The 25,826-nt window shown below is 39.9% G+C and overlaps 1 protein-coding gene across 1 annotated transcript in view; it reads right to left on the reverse strand.

Moving 5' to 3' along the window:
* LOC125899927 (glypican-6-like) overlaps positions 1-25,826 on the reverse strand; it is a 146,897-nt gene that overhangs the window by 45,146 nt on the left and 75,925 nt on the right. The gene's annotated exons all lie outside the window — the stretch shown is intronic.

The following is a 25,826-nucleotide window of genomic DNA, read 5'->3' on the forward strand; positions in this document are numbered from 1 at the left end:
ATCCTTGATTCAGATCTAAGCTTCAAGTCCCACATTAACAAGGTGACGAAAACATAATTCTCCCACCCCAGAAACATAGCTAATGTACGACCATTTCTAAATGAAAAAGATGCCGAGATGTTGATTCATGCCTTCATTTCAAGCCGCCTTGACCACTGTAACACATTTTTACTAGCCTCCCTAAAAATACCACTGAGAGACTTCAGCTCATTCAAAACTCTGCAGCTCAGTTATGAACCAGAGCCAAGAGAATAGAGCACATCAGGCCTGAGCTGCCCTGCACTGACTTCCTGTCACATTTAGAATTGATTTTAAGCTCCTCCCCCTTGTATACAAAGCCCTACATGGGCTAGGACAAAGCTACGTTGCTAACTCCCTTGTTAACTATTTGCTATCTTACTTGATTTTATGATTTATAGTTTTCCAACTCTATGATTTTATCAATCAGCTCTGTTTTATGTCCATTTTGTCTATTTTCATTTGAGCACTCAGGGTTTATACTGTCCACAATGTAAAGCATTCTGTGCTGCATTTCTTGCGTGAAAGGTGCTTTACAAATAAAGTTCATTATTATTATTATTTGTACATTATTTTGTAGCAGGTATGATGAAACTTTACGTTTCTCAACAACCTTGTGATGACGGTGTGGTTAGGTTTAGGTGTTTTTGCTTAAAATACCCACGTTTAGTGGAACAAAATCTGTTGAAGAAGCAGTGACAAGTTGGTGAAAAACACCCAGATTTGGTGGCTCAAATGCTGCTGGGAAATGGAGCTATGTGTTTGTGAAAGACACCCAGGTTTGGTGCCACAAACACATGTGGAAGCAATGTGATGGGCTGACCAAAAACAACCACTGATGCTGGTTTCAAACATTGTTCTGCAGTAGTCTGCAGCTTGGCAGGTATCTCACCTACATGACACGCCATCCAGCTTCCCCTCCAACTTTCAATGACAAAAGTCAGCTTATATATTACTCACTTTAGAAACACTGATTTGATATGTACTGTAATAAACAGAAACATATATTGCAAACATGTTCTTCTGGCTACTGTGCTGAGATATGTGGCAAGTTGCAAAATGTTAATACTAAACTTATCAGCAAAATGTCCATTGGCAACATATTTCATTTGTTTATATTTCATTCTTTTTTTTTTCTTCTATTAGGGCTGCTATGAAACTGCGCCTATTTGAGGTGACAAAAAAAAGTTTATCTTGGGTGCACTGGTACAATGGACAACCAAGAAAGGACAGCAGAGGAGATACCCACACACCAATGCAACTGGGCTGAAAACAAAAAACGTTCACAGGCACACAAAAAGTCAATTTATTTAATTAAATTTAATTTAATTTTAATTTTATATACTTTATTAATCCCTGAGGGGAAATTCAGTTTTTTCACTCTTGTTGTCAATTACACACAGGTCTGAAAGACACACACATGCACAAACAGGACCTATACATGCACTAAGTGGAGAGATCTCAGAGTGAGGAGGCTGCCCTTGGTCAGGTGCACCCAGCAGTTGGGGGGGTTTGGTGCCTTGCTCAAGGGCACCTCGGCAGTGCAGGAGGTGAACTGACAGCTCTCCAGCTACCAGTCCACACTCCATATTTGGTCCGAATGGGGACTTGAACAGGCGACCCTCAGGTAACGGCAACCCAAGTCCCTAGGGACTGAGCTACTGCCGCCTGAGCTACTCAATGCAAAACAAAGTCAATTTATTCAGGACATCTATGCACAAAAAAGGTGCAAAACGTAATACGAAAACTGAATAAAAACAGCAGCAAATGTTTCAGTCCTTAATTTTGACTTGACCAGTAGCACTGATAACAGTCAAGGACTGAAATGTCTGCTGCTGTTTTGTTGCACCTTCTTTTTGTGCACGGGTGTCCTAAATAAATTGACTTTCTTTTGCATTGATCTCAGCCTGTGAACCTTTTTTGTGGCTGTCCAGCCCAGTTGCATTGGTGTGCAGGTATCTCCTCTGCCATCCTTTCTTTCTTTATTCTATTAACATGTTATTGAAATCGCGACCTTTTCCTGACCTTAACAAAAGTGCCTCTCTTGCCTTAGCCTGACCACAGACAGGAGTCTGGACGTGAACCCGGAATTCTAGTGTCACAGTCCAGCGCTCTGTATGTCCGCCAACAACCCCAACCACCTCCCTGGGAATCCAGCACGGTTCATAACTGTAGTGTTTCATTAACTCCAAGTAACGTTGTCTCTGAACATAATCCAGGCAGCGATTACATAATCACCACAACGTAATTATGAATGTAATTTAGTGATATATAAACGTAATTTCTGGGAGGCAGGGTTGAGAACTCAAATAACCTTCAACATAGCAATTATTGTTACTTTTTTTTTTGTTTTTTTTTTTGTTTAAGCACTCCATGCAGCTATTTTAATTTACTTGGGCAATGGCTGCATTGGATGTATCATGTGGTCCTGCTCATATGCTTAGTTTAATACATTCCTGTCATGTCTGATGCGGCAGGATGTAATATTAGTAGCACTTGAGAGACTCAAGACTCGTTTTCTTTAAATAAGATTCACCTTTACTGTTATTGCAAAGAGTTCAGGGACTGAAACAACAAACTGCAGTTTAGCATCTAACCAGAAGTGCAATTAGAGTAATGCACATAGTATAGTGGTAATAGAATAAACAGCAGGGGTAGGTGTGAATAGAGACAAGATATTCACAGTATAAACAGTGTGAATATGTGCAGCAGTGACCAAAATATAAAGTGCAGGTGTGAGTATGAATACAATACACAGTGTGGACAGTTATTTAAATATGTAAGGGAAGAACATCTGTAGTACAGGTAAGTGTATGCACTTAAAAGGTAAAAATTAACAAAACCATCATATTCGCAGTGTTTCTGCATTTGCTTGTATTTTCTGTCTCTGCTTAATAATTGCTTGCATTTTGTTTATGTGGGTTTTCTGTATTTGCTGGTGTTTTTCTGTATTCAAAATGCTGTCCGAAATGCATAAGTTGTCAGACCGGTGTGAATGTTTTCTTCATTTGTTTCTGTTTTCTCACATTGCTTGTGTTTTCTTAAGTTGCAGCGTGTCAGGCTCTGTCAGCTCGCACAGAGAGTACAGAAACAAAAAGAGGGAGCAGGTTGACTCCACAGACAACTAAAAAAAATAGCATGTTAATTTCCACATTGCAGAGTTTTATTTCTTTGAGTTTTGTTAAAAGCTAAAATGCTATATCTACCTTATCCCCCTCCAGACATATTTCAAAGTGCGTAAAATTACTATGACTGATATATTATTTACCATGGTTTTCCCAAATTAAAAGTAAAAGAAAACGAACAAAAAACATGGAAGCCCTTCTACTATTTCTACCTCATTGAGAAAGAGGTGCGTTTGAATCTTAGATTTTAGGGAAGTGAGCAGACATCACCTCTTTCATTAGAGGAATGTGAAAACACCTCTCTAGTGACAATCTTGCACAGATACAAGTCAGTATTTTGTCCCATTTTTGGGGACACAACCATAAGAAAAACATATTTTTGAGTGGAAGGGGAGCAAAATTGGTTCCAGGTTTTCAAACGAGAGGATGCTGGCTTTCTCTGTCTTATAGTCTCACTGTAAACCAAATACTTCTGGGCTCTGACTAGGGCTGGGTGATATAGACAAAAATCCTATCTCAGTATTTACAGGCTAACTGGCAACACACAGTATATATCTCGGTATTTTCTATGACATGGGCTACATGTTTTCAGTTGCAAGTCACAAACACTTTTATAAATACAGCTGTGATCAAAATAAAATGCAAGGACAGGGATTTTATTCCTGCTTGAAAATACACAGCTGCACAACATATACATGACAAATTATGTGAAATAAATACCAGGGCTGTACGTTACTGATTTAGCACATAGCACTGCAGCACAAAACTATAGCATGAGTAGGTCTAAATCCATTGCAGTTTGGAACAACTAAAAATCTTTTGTGTGGGGAATTAAAACGTCATTTACCATGGCCTTTCAAATGAATCTAGTGCTGGAAAATGATTTAAAAAAATGTTATTAATTTAGGCTATTAATCTTATTTATGCACATAGCATCAACAGAGAGGCCAAGAAGGAATGAGAGACACTTCTGCGTTATATGTCTTGTATATGAAACGTCTGCATCCAGGCGCTGTCTCAGTGTCACACAATAGACTACAACTACCAAGAAGAATGGCGAAGCGCTATGATCCACCTCACACACAAACTAGCAGTGCAGCACTGGATTGCACGTGTGCTACTGCGGTAATTCCATCTCACAGAATGATTTAGCGTAGCACGTTCAACATATACATCGATGTCGCACTTTAGACTCATGAACAGATAGATGAGTAAGTGGGGCGGAGCTGTGTTGAGAATGAGAGAGGAGAGACGCACACTGGTATGTGTTACGTGACACAAACAGTGTTGTCTAAATTTATATCTTGCTTGAAAATATACCGATATATTGTACACAGTCATTGCAGTATATCGCCGAGCCCTTGTTCTGACTGTATGTTGAATAAACTAAGCAACTTCAAGACACCCATTTGAGTTTTGGAGAATTGTGATGCATATTTTATTATATGTTTGGATATTTAAAAGACTTAATTAATAAAGTGAAAAAAAAACAAGTGAAATAATAATGAAAATAATTTTTACCCTTCTAGACACTGTTTCACCAAAGGTCAAAGCTTCAAACAGCAAACTATTGTGTCTTGCCTTCTGATTACTCGACAGTGTTGTCAATTATCTCCTCCAACTCATCACAGTCCACCAACACACACTCATGAAGCATGAATGCTTCTTGTGGCAAATTCAATTTTTATGTAAATCAACTCAATCAAGTCAACAAAATGTTGTTATGCTGCATGCAACAAATAGTACTGATGAGTCATTGATTTAATAAAACATCTGAAAGCCAAGCATTTATTTACATGCGCAGCGGGCAATGAATACTATAAGGTCAATGGCTCATTAATATCCCTTTGTGGACACATGCCAGAAGGCCTCGCTGAACATGAGACACTTGCCATCATCACCTCCACAGAGTACATTTGTTTTTATTCTTTTCAAGTAACACCTCTGATCATTTTTAAAATGAATGCCTTGCAGTTGTACGTCTCCACCAACCAGTCAAGTTGCAGTTTATATCCATGTCTGTCCAGACTCATGTGCAACTATGACAGCTGACAATGCTTCAAATATGGATGTTGCTGCAAAGAAGCTACAAATTCTGAAATGTGGATGCTTCACACCCATTTCAAAACTGGCAGCACAGAATATCTTAACAATCAGCAAAGTTATAAGGTGGGCACCCAAGATTAGTGTCACCAATTCAGTATCTGACCAAATGTCTCCCCTTCTGTTCTGAGATACGAAGCTGAATAACGGCCAGAAAAGTGCTTTTGCAGAACACTGTGATGTCACCGTGAAGATGACCTTTTACCTTTTGATATAAGATGTCATCACTTCATCATTTTATCCCATCAGACATTTGTGTGAAGTCTTGTCATGATAAGCATATGATTTCTTGAGTTATGGCCAGACACGTGTTTTGTGAGGTCACAGTGACCTTTGACCTTTGACCACCAAATTCTAAATAGGTCATTTACATTGCCTAGAGTTGGTTTGTGTTCTCACGGCAGCATTTACAAGCAGACCAGATAAAATGCCTGCATGAGAAAGCTGCTCTTGATTGGTCAGAATTTCCATGTGGGAAAAATCCAGGAAGTAAACAAAACGTTGAAGAAGAGTACACTTGCAAGATAAATGTGACACTTTCTAATGTCACAATGGAGGGACAACTACGCAAGTTAATTTTAGCGCTGGTCATCGTGGACTATATTGCTGTCATTGTTCATTTTAGTCAAACCATACAGTTTGAAAACGAGGCGCGGCTCCAACTAGAAAACAATATTTTGATGCATTGGATGTGCTGAATGTGCATATTAAGGCAGTACAGGAGGAGGTGCACATTAATAATCCTCCAGGACTGTAACATGCTCATGTTTAACCCAAACAATGTGTCATGTGGCTGCAGTTGGTTCAGATCCAGGTCGGAACACGTTCTCACCACAAACGAACCGCACTAGAGTTCATTTGCAACCTGACCAAGACCACCTCTTCAAGAAGGTCTCAGTCTGGTTGTTTTGGTGTGATTGCTGTGTTCACACCTGCCCAAATAAACCGCACTCAGGGGGCAAACAAACTTGAGTTTGATTGAACTGAACCAAACAGGTGTGAAAGCACCCTAAGTGGACATTTTGCCAAATATATGAAAATCTCTCAAGGCGATTCTGAGATATCACCTTCACAAGAAGACCCTCTGACATTCAAAATCAAATCAGTTCATCACTGAGTCCAAGTGGATGTTTGTGCCAAATTTAAGGAAATTACCTCAAGGTGTTCTTGAGATATCACACTCACTGGAATGGGACTGACAAACAGAGGACCAACTTGGAAACATAATGCCTCTGGCCACAGCTGTCACCACATAAAAAGATGCATAAAAAGATGTTGCTTTGAAAATGTTCAATATTTACAGCTTTGATGGTTCAGATCTCACAGTAGCTCGAAGTAGATAAGCAACAGCTGTTGCCCCTTAAAGGTTAAGTGTGTTAATTGATATTTCTATGAAACAGAAACAGTGTTAAAGTGCTCTCAAGCCCACTGGATTTATTCACTAATGTGCCACAGTTTTTGTAATGGCAGTCCTGCATTTGAATGGTGTGCCACAGGGAGTTGGACATCACAAAACCACTAACTCATAACTGAGCGAGTCCCAGATCTGGAGACAGTACTTAAGTAGTCTGTCAGGAAAGGTTTCTCCATCCGTGGACCTCCCAGGACAAGACCTCACCAGCGGGCTGTCGTAATGACTCTATAATTACCTCCATACTAAATAACGTCATCCTGTCATTTGGAGACAACGGAAACAATGGCTTCTCACTTGACGCTTGTGACTGCCTTAACTGTTTATTTAATCTGCAGTAAAATGCAGTGAGCAGGAGTACTTGACATGTTTTTATTGACTTGCTGCTCCTATCACTCCACCCATCATTAGAGAATGCTATAATTTATTCCCAAACTGTGAAGAGATAGATAATATTCCAGAGACCGGACCAAAAAGCAATGTCTGAGCAGTGTGTAAAAACCATGCACCTTCAGTGAAAACAAAAGACTAACGAAAGACTCTGTGCAAAAGGAATCCAAGGACTTAAAGAGGATATAAGATACAAATACTGTACATTAACAAAAGAAAACAAATTATATTCCTGTTCTTTGACAGCAGGCTTGTCCAGCTTTTCATTCTGGTGGGACGTGAGATCACTAATGGCTGAAGAAAAGAGCTGAGAGACATTAGCGCAGCTCTGGCTCGATTTCCTTTCCAATTATGTCAAAGTCTGAGCCTTTGAAGAGCTCCTCTGTTTGTTAACATAGAAAAAATCTAATAGCCTGTGATGCTTGCAGAGATTTTAATATACAGACTACATCGGTGCCAAATGGTTTCCTGCAGTAGAACTTCAATCGCACCACTGTGCAACCATATGGTCTAAATGTAGACGACACCTGTACCGGCAGAAAAATCAAACACAAAAATTAAGATTTGCTACTACTAGACTATTGATCAGCTGCTACGTGTTTCTTGACACTGCACTGCAATTAAGGCCAAATGCTTTCTTTGTCTTCTTGTATTTCTTGAAAATAATCTGAACTTGGCATTGCCATACTGCTCGCTGTTTGATGTGATTATGATGTAAATTCATTCAACTGCCTCAGGTATGTCTGCTTACTTGATAACAAACACACACATAAAAAAAATGAATAAATAAATAAATAAAATCTCAATTCAAGCATAAGCTTGAAAACTGTCAAGCGCAAATACTGAAAATTTAGGTCAAGGGAGCCAACTGGGAACAACTCATATTTCATAATAAGAGAAAAGAAGAGTGCCTCTAGCATCAGAGACGATGGAAACCATGGTGACTTATCTGCAACTTATCAGATGGGCTTGACAAACAGAGAGAGCTGGGAACTTTGTCTTCATACATAACTGAGGGAGAGCAGACAGGGAGCGACAGGAACAGAGAGAGAGAGAGGGAGGAAGAAGGGAGCAGGAGGATGAGAAGTGCTGCTGATTGGGTTGAGTCAGGCCACGGTACGGCTCTGTCCCAGAGGAAGAGCTCCTGCACCGCATGTGGAAAAACTCTACCTACATAGAGAATTAATGACCGTCATTTATGAAGAGTGCATGAAGTCCGGTCCGCTGTGGCACGGCTGCCACTTTGAGCCAAATTTTCCCTGCATCACTGTTGCAGCGCTCAGATAGGCCACTGGCCAGCCGGAGGAAATCTTTTTATCATCACGACACAGCCATGCAAATAAACGCATCTCATCCTATTCTGAGCTGAGGGTTTAAAACAACAACTGAGACTGTGCCTGGATATAAAGACACCATGCCGTGAAATCACAGTGTGATCCAAATACTTTGTTTCATATCTGAGGTTAATATTTCAGTTTGTGATGTGAAACATGCTTATTTGTGCTGTCTTGCTAAACAGCCAAGAAAAAAAAAAAAAAAAAAAAAAATCGGAGGTAATATTACTCTGGCTCTGCCTCTTTATCGAGATTGATGTCCACTTAAATTCAGGCTATGTCAGCCAGCGGCAACCTCCAGCAGACAAGGACAAATAAGGAAAGTGAAAAGGCCCATCTATGGCTCTTTGCCTGTAAAGAGCTCCCCAGGATGAAAAATGGCTCTAGTGTAATTTGGATTCTGTAAAGCATAGCTCATCTGTGCTTCAGTCAACCAACTAATGGTGCTATATGAAACGGTATGAAAATGGAAAAGGAAAAAAAAATGCATGTTGTTCCTTGGTCACACTTTATCCTGATCAAAAAGTCCTTGAACATACACATATGTGCACAGACACACAGACACATTTCAACATGATGTTGAAAACAAGCTTTCACTTTTAAAGTACTAACGGCCATAAAACACAGACGTCACACGCAGACTGTCAAGAATTAATTTCTCTTTCGAAACCTTAAAAGCTGTTTCAAAATGATAATTTCGTCTTTTATATATATTAAAACATCTACAATAGAGGCTGAATTTCTCCATGGCTACCACTGACAGGCCAGTGGTAATTCTTGTCTTCCTTGTCAACCTCCAACGACTTGTTAAGGGCATTCACAGAAAATGACAAAACACTGCATATCAAAATACAAAGAGCATGTCATGATGTGGAGAATCAGCTTTGGCCTGACAGAGCTCACTGGCCTTACTTTAAATATACTAATGAATACTGAGCTAAAAGATCCATATTAAACACATCATGCTCTATAACACACACAACAGCCTGCATGTTGGAAAATGGTGGGAATCTTGGAGAGGTATGGATGGCGATGCTGGTCACTTTGGTCCGGACCAAAATATCTCAACTGAACTGCCCCTGAAATTTTGTCCAGGCATTCATGTTCCCCTGAGGGTGAATCCTACAGACATTTTTTTTTGTAGCAGATCAAAGTTTTCCCTGTGTGAAATATCTCTGGATGTACAGATGTTCATATTTCCAAGACAATGTATGCCAAGATTTTGATGATCCCCTGACCTCTTCTCTGGCACCTTCCTGGAGTCAACATTTGTGGTTCTGGTCGAGGTATCTCAACAACTACTGGATGGACTGCCATGAGATATGGTGCAGACAAACATGTGCATGTGGGGCAGCACGGTGGTGCAGTGGTTAGCGTTGTCGCCTCATAGCAAAAGGGTTCCTGGTTCAAACAGGGGTTGGGGGAGCATGTTCCTCCGTGTCAGCGTGGGTTTTCTGTGGGCATTCCTCCCACAGTCCAAAGACATGCAGGTTAACTGGTGACTTTAAATTGTCTGTAGGTGTGAATGTGACTGTGAATGGTTGTCTGTCTCTATGTGTCAGTTGGATATGAACAAATAAGAGCAGTACCACCAGAGATTGTGGGGGCAATGTAGTGTAGTTCAAGCAAGATAAGACTGTAGGACACAACCTAGACATTTTAAAAATGGTGGAACGAAACGGTATAGAAGTATATCAGCAGTATAGTGAAATGAATTCTCTGTCCAAATGCCGCCATGTATTTAATGGCCTCACAGACCACCGTCATCTACAATGCTGCCTACGTTAAAGGGTTCATTAATATGACTTCCTGCACCATCACCATGTTTACTTTAGTCAGAAACTTTTGAGTCTGCCCTTTAGTGTTGTCTATTGGATGTATCTACGCCTACATAAAGGACACATGGAAGTATGTCATCAGTGGCAGTCACAACATTTAAAATGTATGTATTTGCGTACATAAAGGGGGTAATAATGAGCCTTTCAGAGGATTTGCAATAACTTTGGTGATCCTCTGACCAAAATTACTATTTACCCTTTATCTTGTTTATAAGCAAATACCTGCAACTTTAATGCAGTAATTTGTGTTTACTGTTAATCAGCAGAAAATAGCATGCTAAAGTAAAATGGTGAACATGGAAAAAATCCTGCAAAACATTAGCATGTTGTCACTGTGAACATGTTAGCACGCCCTTGTTAGCATTTAGCTTAAAGCACAGTTGTATGTACGTACAGCTTTAGAGAGCTGCTAGCCTGTAGACACTTAAGGCCTTTGCACAACAAGTCCATTTTTTTCATATGCATTCGATAAAAATTGTTATGTTCAGAAACCAAGGCATTTTATTGGTTGGTTTTCTTCAAGAATTTACAAAATGGGAAAACACATTTCCTCCCTTGCTTCTCTCCTCTGGAGTTACCTCCCTGTCTGCTGCCACTCTCTACTTGCATCTTATTTATTTACTTAACCAGAAAAACCTCTTGAGAGTAAAAATCTCTTTTTCAAGAGTGTCCTGGCCAAGACAGGCAGCAATAAAAGTTACAGACAACACAGAGCAAAAATGCAGAATAAAAATGTACAGCTCTAAAAGCAGAAATATAAAACACAAGATAAGATTACTACAAAGAAAAGCCAGAAAGTATGATAATGAAATCTAGAAATCAACCATTAAAATGCAAGAAAGTCAACTACACATGAATACAAAGACCAGCTAATATACACTGTAACACTGACATATAGAAGATTGTGTACAAAAATCCTGCAACAGTGTTTTGAAACAGCCGAGAGGAACCAAAGAGTGCAACTAACTCCTTCTGCAGAAGATTCCACATATAAGGAAGTACAGACATAAATACTTGCTTAACAAACTCTGAATGTACCCTCAGTACAGACAATAAAAACATGTTCTGAGAACAGAAAGCATAGCTTAATGTACAGACATGAGTGTGCTGGAAGTGGGCCAAGAATAGCTCTGTAAACAAGAGTACGCCAATGAAAAAGTCTATGAAACTGTGAAGAGAACCAGCAAACCCGAGCATACAGGATACATTTGGCCCCCTGGCTACCCGAAGAGGCTGAGCTATCCCTACTCTGTCTTCACACTTAAGCTCCACATCAGTGATATCCTCCTCCTCGTTATCATCATCCATCTCAACAATACTAGTACTAAAGATGCTGTGTGCCCAGTTCCTCTTTATTGTTTTGGATGCATGCATCCCACAGGTTACAACAAATTGTCTTTGCTCTCTCTTGGTCTAACAACTCTAACAGCTTTTGATGGATGCGAACAAACGCAGAAAATAGAACCTGTTTCAAAAGCTAATAACAGATGAAAGTTCTGGAGATAGTGTGCAAGGGTGTTTACACATTTAGTCCCTTTAAAATGAACTGAACTCAGTCCTCCTAAAGTGCACCAAAAAGTGAACTGACAGAAAAGGGACTCAGTTCTTTTTGTGTTCACATTGCCAGTTCATTTGAAAGAGGACTCAGTTCTCTTACTGTTCAACTTCAGCTCTGATGGTGCCTCAGTCCTCTTTCTGTTCACACTATAGCCTATAATATTGGCGTAGTTTTGTTTTTACTTTGTTGTGGCACTGCAGTGCGGTTATGAAGCAACTTGCTTTCAGATGAACTTAAAATTGGAGTAAAACCTTTGTGTTTCTGTGCTGTAGACTGTTGCCATTTTAAGTGTTTTACATTCCACATCTGGAGACGTGCAGTTTCTTCCGCTCTGTGTTCACAAGGCACAGGTTGCGTGAACCGCACTGCGGACTTCAAGTGGACCAAAGTCAGACCAGCTATGAGTTCGGTTCACTTCAGAGGGGTCTGAGTTCTCTTGGAGTGTTCACATATGTCCATAAAATGCTGAGTCACAGCTCTGAGTGAGCTTAGAGGGCTGAAAAGGACCAAGTGTGAAAACATCCTAAAGGCGCATTCACACCAGGATAGTCCTGGTGACTCGGTTCAATTGGGCGGGAAATGCCGAAATATTTCACACCCTCATTTGGTTCAGTTCACTTTCACACTGCACTTTTTAAAGCGGACCCATTCGCCTGGACAACGTCACACAGTTACAACAGCTGCTTGTTTGAGGGCAGTATTGCTCGAAATGACCACTGACTAGTGGAAGAAAAAAAGCGTGAGGAAGAAGAAAACCCAACTCGTTGATTGGCAAGGACTGAAAATGGAAATCCATCCCCTTCAGCCGGCTTGGTCACCACAAAAACAAAATGCACTCTATGTCACTTCCTCTATTTGATTCACTTCCTTTTGTTAGTTCACTGGATAGTCCCTTTTGCATTTCCCACTGTAAGTGAACCGCCCCAGGGTTCACTTGCAAGTGAACCGAGACCCCCAGTTGTCAAGCGGACCAGGGCTCGCTCGTTAGGTCCGCACCAGAATGAATGAACCGAACTATCTGTGGAAGCGGACCAGGGTTTGTTTAAAGTGGACCAAATACTGCCAGTGTGAATGCATCCTGAATGTGACTTGTGACATGTGAGGTCATTTTTCTTTTCACCGTGCAACAATTTCAGATGAAAAATACAGACTGGGCTCGCAAAGGCCTTTAGTCATGTTTAAAAGTAAAGCATCGCAGACTCATCATGATTGTTTTCCATTATACCAGTACAGATCTGTAATGGAGTGATAACATTACTCTAAATAGGATGCAAGGCTAATAATGTAAAAGCCATATACTGGAGAAGCACTGATACTGTACTGCACTGCTAATGAAACTAAACAGCATAATCCAATAATGAGCCATTCTCAGGCAGATCGTGTTACTAATGGGGTCGGAGATGCCATGGAATTTCAATCTATGAACGCTGACAGGAATAGTTCAACTATTTTGCCCACAAATAGGTCGAACAAGTTCTTCCCCCAAGTCAGTATCCTTCCTTTCACTTTGTAAAATCCACGTTACAGGCCGCAGCACCACCCCAAAACTCAGACCTGGACAGGTTCAACAGCGAAGACAATGAAGCAGCTCGGAGCAAAGACAATGTTAGGCCTGGCTGCTCATAAATACACCACGGAGAATAATTCCCCTCTCTTCACGAAATTTCTCTCTTTCTGCAGATTCATAATTGCACAGGTGGGAAGTGAGTCTGTAATTAGATCTACTCAACCACATCTTCATGTAACTGTGAGTGATTAGGTAAGCAAAGAACTATAAAACAAAATGGAAATTAATGTTGTCGCTACAGATGCCTTTGCACATAAAACACAGCAAAAGCACAATGCTCATCCATTGCTGCCTTGTAAAGGAGCACAATATGCTCCGCAATATTTGTCTGACACCTTCACACAAATGATGTAAAAGGGTGGCACAGGCTGGGTCTATACTCTGCCAGAAATAACTCCAAAGTGTGGAAGCTATATAATGTGATGTAATTTTCTCAGCCCTCAATTTCACAGTTTTCTCACAGCTGGAAGCACTAATGGAAGACTTTAAGTTTTATTAATGGTCTCTACATGCCAAATATACTGCCAAAGGGGCAGTTCTAAAAGTAGCCTACACTTATTTAAAGGTGATTTCATATATTTTTACAGGATCAACAACCTTGTCAAGTGCCATTTCAAACCTGTCTCGAGGTAAATGGCCTTGAATTTTCAGACATTCACTCTATTATTAGTGAGGGCTGAGACTCTGGAAAGTAGCTTGCATGATTTTCAGACTAATATCCTGAACAGTTAGGAAGAAAACTAGAAGGCTTTTTTTTCTTCCAGGACAAAACAACACAACAAAGTTTGTTTCTGAACTGCAGAAATTAAATACTACAGTAAGCAGGATGGCTTTAAAGTCAAAAAACTATGGTCAGGCCAGCACCTTGCATGGCAGCTCCCTGCCAGTAGTGTGTTTGTGTGTGCATGAATGGGTGAATGACGAGTGGCAAAAACCTTTGCTATGTCTTAAATGGATTACTTCTATACTTACACCTTCTATTTTGAGTGCATGAGTGCATTCACACTGAGAAGTAAGGCAAAATGCAGTGCACTGTGAGTACCCTGGATGGTGCATGCGAGTGTGGACACTTCTCATCCTCAATGGTCACCATCTTGCCTACATAGTGGATGTGGCAGGACCACAAACACATTTCAGACTTGGGAAATAGCATCCAAGGAGACTACCACAGTGAACACTGAAGCATTGTACAGTTATACATGTGTATTTTTCACTTCCACGACACTGTTGTCAGATGAGACCATCAGTTTGGTCCCACAAATGATAACACAAATGCTAGTTAGCTAACAGTGGAATATTCAATCATCTGCCACTGATGGTACATGTGTTGTGGTGTAAGCTATATGAATAATTAAAATTCAATTAACGCCTGGTGGTTGTGCAAGTTTGGTTGCAATTTGCCAAGCAGAAGAAAAACTGTCAGATCTTGTAATCAGTCATTTCTGGTAAGTGCACAATGGCCATGTTTGATTTTAAACAATAATACCCTGTCAAAATTTGTGCATTACACTATGCACATAACGTCCAGCGTGCACTACATTTATGTGTGCTAATGGAAGCATCCAATTTTAGACAAAGTACTTGTAAAGCACTATATACATGTGGCCATTTGGCATTTACTGTAGTTGCAGCTGCCAGGATATTAGCTTCTGAACTTAAAGGAATAATTAACCATTTTGGAAGTATTTGACTTCTGGTGGAGAGTTAAATGGGAAGATCAATATCATTCTCATTACTGTCTGTTAAATACAAACTACTGCAAGCAACTGGTTGCCTTAGTTTAGCACAAAGGGCGAAAACGTCTGCCTACCAGCACTGCTAAAGTTCAGAAATCAACGTTATATCTTATGCGTTTAATCTATACAAAAACTGAAATGTATAAATGACAGTTCTATGATATATGGGTGGTTATATTACAGATTATTTCTTGGCCAAGACTGACAACCTCCTGGTACAGTGGATTTGCTTCCATCTTTTACAGTGTGGTTGCTTTAGTGAGGGATCACTTCGGCAGAACTGTGTCTGTCTGCTGATAAGTGCTGAGCAGGTAGTGTACTGTTGGCCTTTATGAAGTCTTTCAATTAAAACTGCTTCCTGCTATGGCAAAGAAAAAAAAATTGTATGAGAGCAGAGAGAGTGAACCAAAGTCAAGTTGCGGCTGGGCAGCTAGTGTAAACACTCAGCTGAAAATCATATTGAGCTCTGTAGAGCTGAGAGGAGCTACAGATTTGGGTGAACACTTTCTGTAGGTTCATCGCTATGAGCAACCATTTTTACAGTGTTGCATGTTTTTACATATTAATTTGATGCATTGTTATTATAAAAAAAAAATGATTATAGCTTTAAGACAAATTGCTTACTTGTAGACTTTTTCTTAAGGAAGCCTTACTTTAAGAGGACACAGCTTCTGCATGGCTGAAAAGTTTAAGGCTCACTGTTAAATTTCACCCTTCTGGTGAAATTCCTTTTCATTTAGCAGAAGTAATGTCTAACATAAATGTATTATAGCCTAAATTGCACTCAGAAAGAACAATAATCTAGATTCAAGCACCTTTATCTTGAATTTCTGAAGTTTCAACAGATTTTTTTAATAGATATTTTGTTTATACTATCAAATTTTACTAGTTTGTGGAAGATTTTTGCAGAGCAGCTTTGTATTTTCTTAACCCTTTGCCCATGGGTGGTGAAACAAGCCACTAAGATTAGGCAGTGCAAACAACCATTATAAATCCATTTAACTCCAAGGTGTGGGTGAAATGGCTTTTAGGCACTGCTGTTCTAAATCGCTGCTGTTCAAAAGCAACTATCCTCTGAATGGAAAATTCAGGTATACACAGGAAGGTAAAACATAGAACAGTGGCTGCAGCTAGACCGCAGGTGACACTAATTTTCTTTTGACATTACATCACATATTGGACCCCAAACAGGGCAAAGACAATGATGGCGAGCCGTATGAGTCTACATACTCAATTAATCTCCATTCCTTTAGCTGTGGGTGTCGCGTTTGTTTGAGGAGCTGAAATGTCAACTCAATATAAAGACCTGTGGCTGAATTTTGCTGCCTCTAAGAGTTCAAGCTCTCTGATTTCAAATCCACTGCAGCTCTCACTGCACAATCTGATGTGTTATTAGACACTCATCAGATGCAAGGCGGCTTTCCATCTCCCTATTTCTTGGAGGCCATCTAATAAATCCTTCAGGATGCAAAATACAGGATGAGCAAAGCGCAGAGGCTCATCAAGAAATCTGCAGACAATCATAGAAGTCAGTGACAACATATGAGACAACAGTTCTTTTAAAACAGGCAGAATAATTGAATATGTTTTCAACATAACTCATTATTTCCAGTGGTTGAATGTTGGGTACTTATATTGTAAACTTGGACTTCGCCACATTTCAGAAGGAAATACTGTACTCTAATATACACTAACCTGACCTTCCGACACCCCCCAAATTAACATCATTAGCTCTGTCATCACTACTGCTGTTGATTAGTGCTATTTTGTTTTGCGGAGTTAGCTGCTAACCTCTGGCTCAGCCACCTCCATGTTGAGAGCTGTGTACAGACAACTCAAATGTTCAAACTTTCATTTAAAAGGCCCCTTAAGATATTTTGCATACACAACATATGGAGTGCTTATAATGATATATATAATGATATGATACCTCGCTTGTTAACAGTATAAACAAGCAAGCAGCCCAATCAACTGATGGAGCAGCTGGTTGATGGAAGGGAGTCAGCTGATAGATCACATGATTCCTTTCTGTGCAAGCAACTGGTGAATCTCATTCATGGCGCCCTTTTTAAACTGCTCTGGCCTGCCTACTGTTGCTGCTTCCTCTGCAAGCTGCTTTGTAACCCACCTCCACCCCAGCTCCTCCTTTTCATGCTGTGTCTGACTTATCAATGTCATTTCTGTTTGTCATTGATGCTGCTCTGTTCTGTTCCCGGGGGGGTCTTTGCTGCTGCTCTCCCTGCCTTAGGCTTTCCATGTAGGTGCATTGAAGGGCAGGGAGGTTTGCTCTCTTTGCCTCAGGCTTTCCATGTAAGCACGTGGAAGGGCAGAGAGGTGCACTCTCTCTGCCTTAGGCTTTCCATGTAAGCACGTGGAAGGGCAGAGAGGTGTGCTTTCTCTGCCTTAAGGCTTTCAACATCGGCACATGGTGTGTACTCTTTCTGCCTAAAACTTTCTGCGTAGGCACATGGAAGAGGCTTTCTGCGTAGGCTAAGGAAAGGCAGAGAGGCCCCAGAACAGAGCCATACCGCCAAATATTATACTGCAAGTGGAAATAAAGTTTTCTTTGACTGAAGAGTTCCTGACTGAAGTACATTAATGAATTAGTCGATCGACAAAAAAAATAATAGGTAACTACTTTGATAACTGTTAAAGTCATTTTTTGTTTCATGTTTCCAGCTTCTCAAATGTGAGGATTCACAGTTTTATCGTTTTAATTATTTTAATATTTTTATCTGTTTCTAATAATTTTGAGGTTTGGACTGTTAGTTGGACATAATAAGCATTATGAAGGTTTCGCTCTGGGCTCTGGGTAATTGTAACAACATTTCTCTTTCTTTTTTTCCTCCCAGTTTTTACAATCAGTCCATTAATGGAAAAAATAATAAGCAGATTAGAAGTTGCAGTCCTGTAGTTTAAACTCACTCTACCTCATCCCACTGCAGTTTTAAAATGCTGCTCACACATTATTATACAGTAAAAATAATCTAATGATATAATATATGATAGTATATATGATAGTATTTTTTTGATGCAGGACTTTACTTGAAAGGAAGTATTTTTACAATGTGGTATAGTACTTTTACTTACATATAGGATCTTAATACTTCCTCTGCTGCTGATTATTTAATAATATAATTATTGTTTAATTAAAGGAGACTGCTGTCACAAGTTAATCAGTGGCTGTCACCATTCACAGAGACTCAGGCTTGCCACTGTAGTTCCATACGTACAATTACATTTCACAGGTACCAAACAGAGATGAGTTTCAGCTCTTTGTTTGCACTTGCTCTTTCACTCGCCCACTCATGTGCTCTCTGTCTCTCTCTTCCTTTGTCAGATCAGTTGGAGAGTTCGTTAAATCTATTTTAAACATTAATAATGCTGAATTAAACTCCTCTGCTTAATAGAAAAGCCTGATCGCTAAAGCTGAGCATTATCTGAGCCACTTTCAACTCTGTGGTCGGGACGAAGGTCTCTAAGCCAGGTCGGGTGATGTGTTTTGACCTATTCAGATTGGCTGCCAACGCATGTTTAACTCACGTCACTGTGTAGGAGTGAAAGGAGTATTAGTTTGCCATAATTATGGTAAAGTGTAAAGGTGTGAAATATATTCAGTGTTTGCTGGTAAAAGCACTGAATTCAAAACCCTTCAGCATCCTTGTGAGCAGAAAATATTTGTCTATTTGTGTGGTCTGACTTTCAGCCATAGGCTGTCCACTCACAGTGTGTTAGGGAAGGTTTTTCCACTCAATATTTTATTCATGAGGAATCTTTCACAAAGCAGAGGATATGTTGCTCTAGCTTGAATTTTCATAAACAGTGAGGTTGTGGCTGGCTCCAGTTACCATGTGAAACAAATCACCTAATTAAAAAGAAACGAGCAGATAGAATCGATGCAGATCACTTCCAATGTGGTGACATGTCTCTCCGGGGAGAACAGTAACAGCCTGTAAACACCAGTGCAACAAGACTGGGAAAAAAAAGACGTCAAGCAATTCACTTAAAAATGACTTTAAACCAATCTCCAGTCTCACTGTGGATATTATGAAGGTGCTGGAGGAAAAGTTCCATCACACATGTGACACTACCTGTCAACACACACACACACACACACAAAAAAAATGATAATGACACAAGGGGTGTAAACTGCAGTGGACAATATTCATCACCGCAGCATGTGACTGGTATTCAAACAACTTGAGAGGAAGAAGACATTTGTGCAGACAGCCTGATAAATAACATCAAAAAATGGATAAAAACAGACGGCTTCAGAACACGCTCCAACAAAAAGAATACCCAACCGGAAGAGTTTTTTAACAACACAAAGACACAAAGTAAACACGGTCAAAGTGATCATCTTAAAACAGATATCCAGTGATTTATGCAGACAACGTAATGCTCTATATATCCCAGAGGAGCTGGTGTGTGGGTCCTGATTATGTTCAGGTGCGGTGAACAGACTGACAGCTGTTCATCAGGCGCTCCATGCTTCAGCTAATTCATGTAATTAAAATCTAATACTGCTCTTAATCTCATCAAATTGTACATGTAATGTTTTTTAAAAAATGTTTATAATGATAAGCAAATCACTATTTATCACTGAAACCAAATTCTGGCATTTGCAATTTAGAAAGCATACAAATATACTGCTTAAAAACATACTGTAATTAGCATCTGGCTCCATAATGAATGCCATGAGCAAGTCACTGGAGGTCAGCAAGGATTTGTCCTCCAGTGGGAACAAATGGATTAGAGACTGGCTACTCAGCAGAGCCCATTTAATCCACTGTATGATTTATTCAGATTTGATTTATTCAGTGTAACATTAAGGAAGTAATACACATTACAAACTGACTCTTATAGGTGTCGTTGTAGCTGCTGCATGAACAAATACTTAGTAACATGACTGAGCAAAAATGTTTTATTTTAATATTAATAATGACATGACCCTCTGGAACAAAAGCTTTATTAGTTCCGGGAACAGCACCTTTCAGAATTAATCTAAAATGGCAAAGTGAGACAAGCGTATTTAAAATTGACCTGGGCCTCCTGGAGCATACAGTCGGCTCGTGTTTTAAATGAAAATTTTTGGTTATATCTTATTTACTTGTCGATTTAACCTCTTGCTCAGGGGCAAGCAAAACAAGCATATGCGAATGGGTATTTGATCTAAGGTTGTTAGTGGATACTTAAAAGCTTAGGCGGAGCAACCACAGCGACCACGCTCAGGGGTGCCCCCAACATAGATTCTTACAGCTGGGTTCAAAAACTGCAACACTAATGGTTTAAGCTATTAACCAGCCCACAAATTACAGTTACCAAACCACCATGTTTTGAAAGGCACATTACAACCACTAACAAAAATCTGCATTTTGGAACTAATAACAGCAAACTGTACAAACGACTTCATTCAGCACTAGGCATGATGGGAAATTTGGGTCGTTCCTACAACATGTTAGTACAAAGCCTTGTTTTGATCTGCTCCACTTTGCTGTTTGTGGTTTTTTTTTTTTTTGCTGTAAAATGGAGAGGAAGTACAAATTGGGTGCATTAAAACGCCGGGACACAAAGAGTAAGTAAAGTTTAATTCCATCCCGTGCTCCTCTTACATCATACTTCTTGTCTTTCTTGTCCTTTCAACACAACCGTGAGTAGGATGAAGTTTTGAGAAGTGACTGTCCATCTATCCATCTATTTTCAGCCGCTTATCAAGGACTGGGTCGCAGGGGCAGCAGGTGAAGCAAAGCACCCCAGACATCCCTCTCCCCCTGGGGGACCCCAAGGTGTTCCCAGGCCAGATGAGATATGTAATCCCTCCAGCGTGTTCTGGTTCTGCCCTGAGGCCTCCTACCAGTGGGACATGCCCGCAACACCTCTGATCCTGATCATGACCTGATCAGATGCCCCAACCACCTCAACTGACCCCTTTGACGCTAAGGAGCAGCGGCTCTACTCCAAGCTCCTTCCGGATGTCTGAGCTCCTTACCCAATCACTAAGTAAGCCCAGCCACCCTCCACGGAGGAAACATTTTGGCCGCATGTATACACGATCTCATTCTTTCGATGACTACCCAGAGCTCATGACAATATAGGTGAGGGTTGCGACATAGATGGACCAGTAAATCGACAGCTTTGCCTTCCAGCTCAGCTCCCTCTTCACCATGATGGTCAAGCGCAGAAGTGACCACGATAGGTACAAAATTTGTTAACCTGTTTGTATTATTTTATTCTATGGAGGATGGGGGAATACACAAATGGACTAGGCCAGAGACATGGTACTGAGACAGTGCACCTGGCCTGTCAGCATTCAGTATAGCGGCTACTAGACAGCTACATCCATCATAAGACAAAGCCATTTCACACCAAGCACAGATTGTTGTCTGAAAAATTTGCACAGAAACTTACAAAAACTTTTGTTGGTTCTTTGCACACACCCCTGTGGAACATCCTCTGGGGGAAACATTTGCAGACAGACATCAGATTCAGCAGATCTCTGCCTGCAAAATTATGTTTGACCAGTGAAATCCTTTGTTCTAACCAATGTCATACTCCAAGGTCAACCCGTTCCCACTCCGAAGTCGTTGAAATCTGGCGCTTAGGCATTGACTTGCAGCATCAGACACCAACGAAAAAGGTGTACTTTAATGTTGGCATGATACGTGGCGGGTTGCCGTTATAGTTTCATAAACACCAACTTTTACCCAGAAGAGCGGTGTTAGCATCCAGTAAGATTATAAAACCAAACCCTGTTGTTTTTTCTAAAACCTAAACACGTCCTTTTGTTGCCTAAACCCAACCATGTGCCTTTGTTGTTGAAGGAAAAAAAAAATAAAATGAATTTATTTTGAAAGAGACTGTATGTAAACATTACATTTCCCAAGAAAACGGAGGTGTATTTTGAAAGAAGACAATGCATGTCACAGGGAAACTTGACACAGTGTCTCAGAACCCAGGGTACCTTGCACGTCGTATCTGGACGTGGAAAGTCTATGGCCAAATGCCAATATGTGACAAGGTCAGAGTGAGAAATGTGTTGTCCACGTCATAGCTTGCTAACAAGATGGTAATGTAGCTGGTAAGCACTTGCTAGCTAGCATTATATGTTCGTCACGGCATGGGGCTAGCCACAACAGCTAGCGTTAGCATCAAATTTGGGGTCCAGTAAATTTTTTTTATTGTGTAGTTAATATTAACCCCTTAGACATTCTCTGTCTGGATAGTTTTTTTGTAGGGAAACTTTTTTTGTTTGTTTGTTTTTTTCTTGCAAAAATGGACGGAGCATGGCAATGCAGATAATTGACCACATTCACAGACCACATTTTCACATCACAAAGCTGAAAAATGGCTTTTATGATGGCAATTTTTCCATAATTCACTGCACACAAGCCTCAGCAACAATTCATTAATTTCAACTTAAGTGGAACATCAAATACAAACATTCAAAAATAAAACATTTAAACCAGTTTTTTTTTCTGTCACTATGAAAGTGCAGCACAGAAGCAAGAATTGCCAAATCAATTCAGAGACATTCTGAAACATTTCACAAGTCGGAGTCTATATCAGTGCAGCTGCTCTTCAAACACACATCTGTAGTAGCTTGCTTCTTCACTGCAGCACACTTATTATTATGGATACATGAGGGTGATGCCTGGTTAATATGAACTGGCGCTTTTTTGTGGTCTGAGTTCTGCCACAAGTTGGATTCATTAAATCAGAAGGTGTTATTTCCTGCAAGTGGAGTTGTCCAGTGATGTGTTGTAGAGAAAAATCATTGCTATCATGTGCACAGCCTCTAGGTTTAAAGGATTTCTCACTCTTTGGTTGGATTAGTTTTCACCTCCCCAATATCTTCTCTGGTCAGTGGAGCAGTTATATGATGTCGGTCTGAATGGATGCCACAGGAATCAAGATAAATATCTTTGCTTCATGTCTGTAGCGGCTCTGTGTCAGGACTCTTAGGTGTTTTCTCTATGAGCCTCTTTCGCCAAATCTACTTACTCTTCTTCAGTGAGCTGGTGTAACCCTTTTTTAGTTGACCTTACAAACAACAGCAGCCATGTCTGATTAATAATCATTTACTGTTATGTACAAGAACAACACATTTGCACAACACGATTTATATCAGCATCATCTGTATGGCATTACACATTAGACTAATCTGTCTGTGCTGAACATGACAGAGCCTTCCTGACAATTTAACACCGAGAGCCAAGTCAATACCTTTTTTTGTGGTTAGACCTTAAGATAATTGAAAATCCTTCATCCTATAACAAGCATGAAATGTCAGCGCCAAATGATATAGAAGTGGCATTTTATCTACACTGAGGAACAATAATCCAATTGACAAGAGCCCCGATGAAGACAGAGTGAACGCGGCTCCTCGATTAATGGCAGAAATGTAAAATTGTCAAATTCAAGTGGAGCCGTGTCGCAATTGTATTCCTCATTAGTGGAATGAATGTAGGACTTTCTAGTTAGACTATAATACACTTTGTCTTTCTGTGTAAGCATGAAGCGAGCTATTTTACTGACACTTAATTTATATTGTAATATATTAGAGGAGACACAGAGAGTGTCATGACACTGAAGAGGATAACTGTTTTTTAAATAGATGGATAGAGATTAAAGCTGGAGTGCTGAACTTTTGTCTCCCACCCTCTGGAAGTTAGAGTAATTACATAAACACTTTTGACATGAGCTTATAATGTATGGCTCAGGCTGAGCTTGCTTGAGTGTAACGGACGTGCATTTATATATAAAAGCAAAGCACTCCAGCTTTAACGTCACATAACCGACAGAGGAACTTAAAAACCCACTGACAGGTAAGGTGAATATGCAGTTTGGCCCATTGAAACTGTTACTGTCAGACATTAATTCAGCTTATGATGGTGCCCTGTTTACTTTGTTGATTGCTCATTGAGTGTGCTGTGACAGCTGTTCCTTGGCAACCAATTTTCTACATTGCTGGGCTTCAGGAGCAACAGGAGCAAAAGTAATAGCAGACCTGCAGTGAATTAATTTGCAATAGTTTTGTACTACAAATGTATTCAGCATTGGAGTTTTAAAATAAACACTTCAGGCAATGTCTTCAACTTTAACCATTTGTTGCAATTAGGAAATATGACACAAGAGTTCTTGTTTTTAAGTTTCTTGGTGTAAAGTTAACTGCATTTTTATCCCACTAACCCTGGTACAGCATGTAAAATTCATGACTGAGTCTCTGAACGTTCTCATTTGCAAAGCAGACACATCATCGTCTTCCTTCTACCGCTCAACAAGTTGACATTCGGTACAGCAAACTTGCCTCACTTTTATTTTTCTTGCTAATCATTAGGGATGCATGATATGGATTTTTCTCAGTTGGTACTGACAACTGATAATTACCTGCTTCTCATGGCTGATACAAATATGGAAACCGATAATTTCACCATTTTGGGATTTTAAAAAGAAGTTTATAACTTGCAGGTTATGCACACCTGAAGGTAAGACAGGCGAAGATGTAGTGAGCAAATATGGATGATTTATATTCCATACCTCTGACCACACCAAAACAAACAACAGTTCTGACTGTTCAAATGTTCTGTGTTTTTCTTGTTAAGTACATCAAAAAACTCCTCAAACATGCTTTATAGATAATACATTTTGCCAAGAAAGTCAAATGAAATGTTTCAAAATAATCCCTTAAATAAGAGATGTCAACACATTATACAGGAGTAATTGACACAAAAAGTAAACAGCATCCCTCAGTAGAAACGTTTTGTAGCGGGCGGTCCCTCTGCCTCTCAGCCGCTGGGAAACTACTGCTGCTGTGTGAGCTCTGCGCTAGCGACTGGGATAAAACCCTTGAGATGTACCATCTTATTTTCAAAGGGTTCCGAACATTTATCACAATCACCCCGGGTTTGACCCAGGAATTTTTCTGCTGTGAGGCGACTATGCCAACCACTGCACCACTGTGCCACCCACACTGTAGATTAGGGATGCACCGATCCAATATCTGGATCGAATATCGCCCTCAATATCATCAAAATAGATGGATCGGGTATCGGAAAATGCAACCTATACCTGAGGCGGTCCTTTCCCTTCAAATCTATTGCAACGCGAGCTACGTCACACTATTTCAACTGCTGTTGCACTTAGGAAAGTACTGTGTAGTCATCAATACCTGATGCCTCTAGTCTTTTCTGTTCTACATGTAAAGGTATATAGCTTTTTAGGTCAACCATGGTATCAGATCGGTATCTGGTATCAGCTGATACTCAAAGCATCGGGATCGGTATCGAAACTGAAAAAGCTGAATCGGTGCATCTCTGCTGTAAATTAATGAAATAAAATTTAGAAGTATGGTCATTTTACTGTACAGTAATCACAAAGGAATCCTTGCATGTTTATTACTGCATGTTGGTTCAATCACTTCTACAGTTGTGAATTTAATAATGAAAGGTCATGCGCTGTTGCTGCCACACAAAACAAGCCTAGAGGATATTCTATCTAAGCCTATCATGCTCTGCTGATATGCAGTGTGAGTTATTTATAAGTTTAGTTTATAAACTACTGAGCTAATACAATAATGTCACTTAATTAAAAAGACTGTCACTGTGAAAGTTTAATAAAACATTTTCTCACAAGGAATCTACATAGAAGATATTACATACTCTAAAGTACATAGTGCATGTATTAACAAATGAAATACAAGATAACTAATGTCAAACAAACAGAGGATTAAATAAAACTGATGGATCA

This window comes from Epinephelus fuscoguttatus, linkage group LG13 (genome assembly GCF_011397635.1).
Source record: "Epinephelus fuscoguttatus linkage group LG13, E.fuscoguttatus.final_Chr_v1".
Lineage (NCBI taxonomy): Eukaryota > Metazoa > Chordata > Actinopteri > Perciformes > Serranidae > Epinephelus > Epinephelus fuscoguttatus.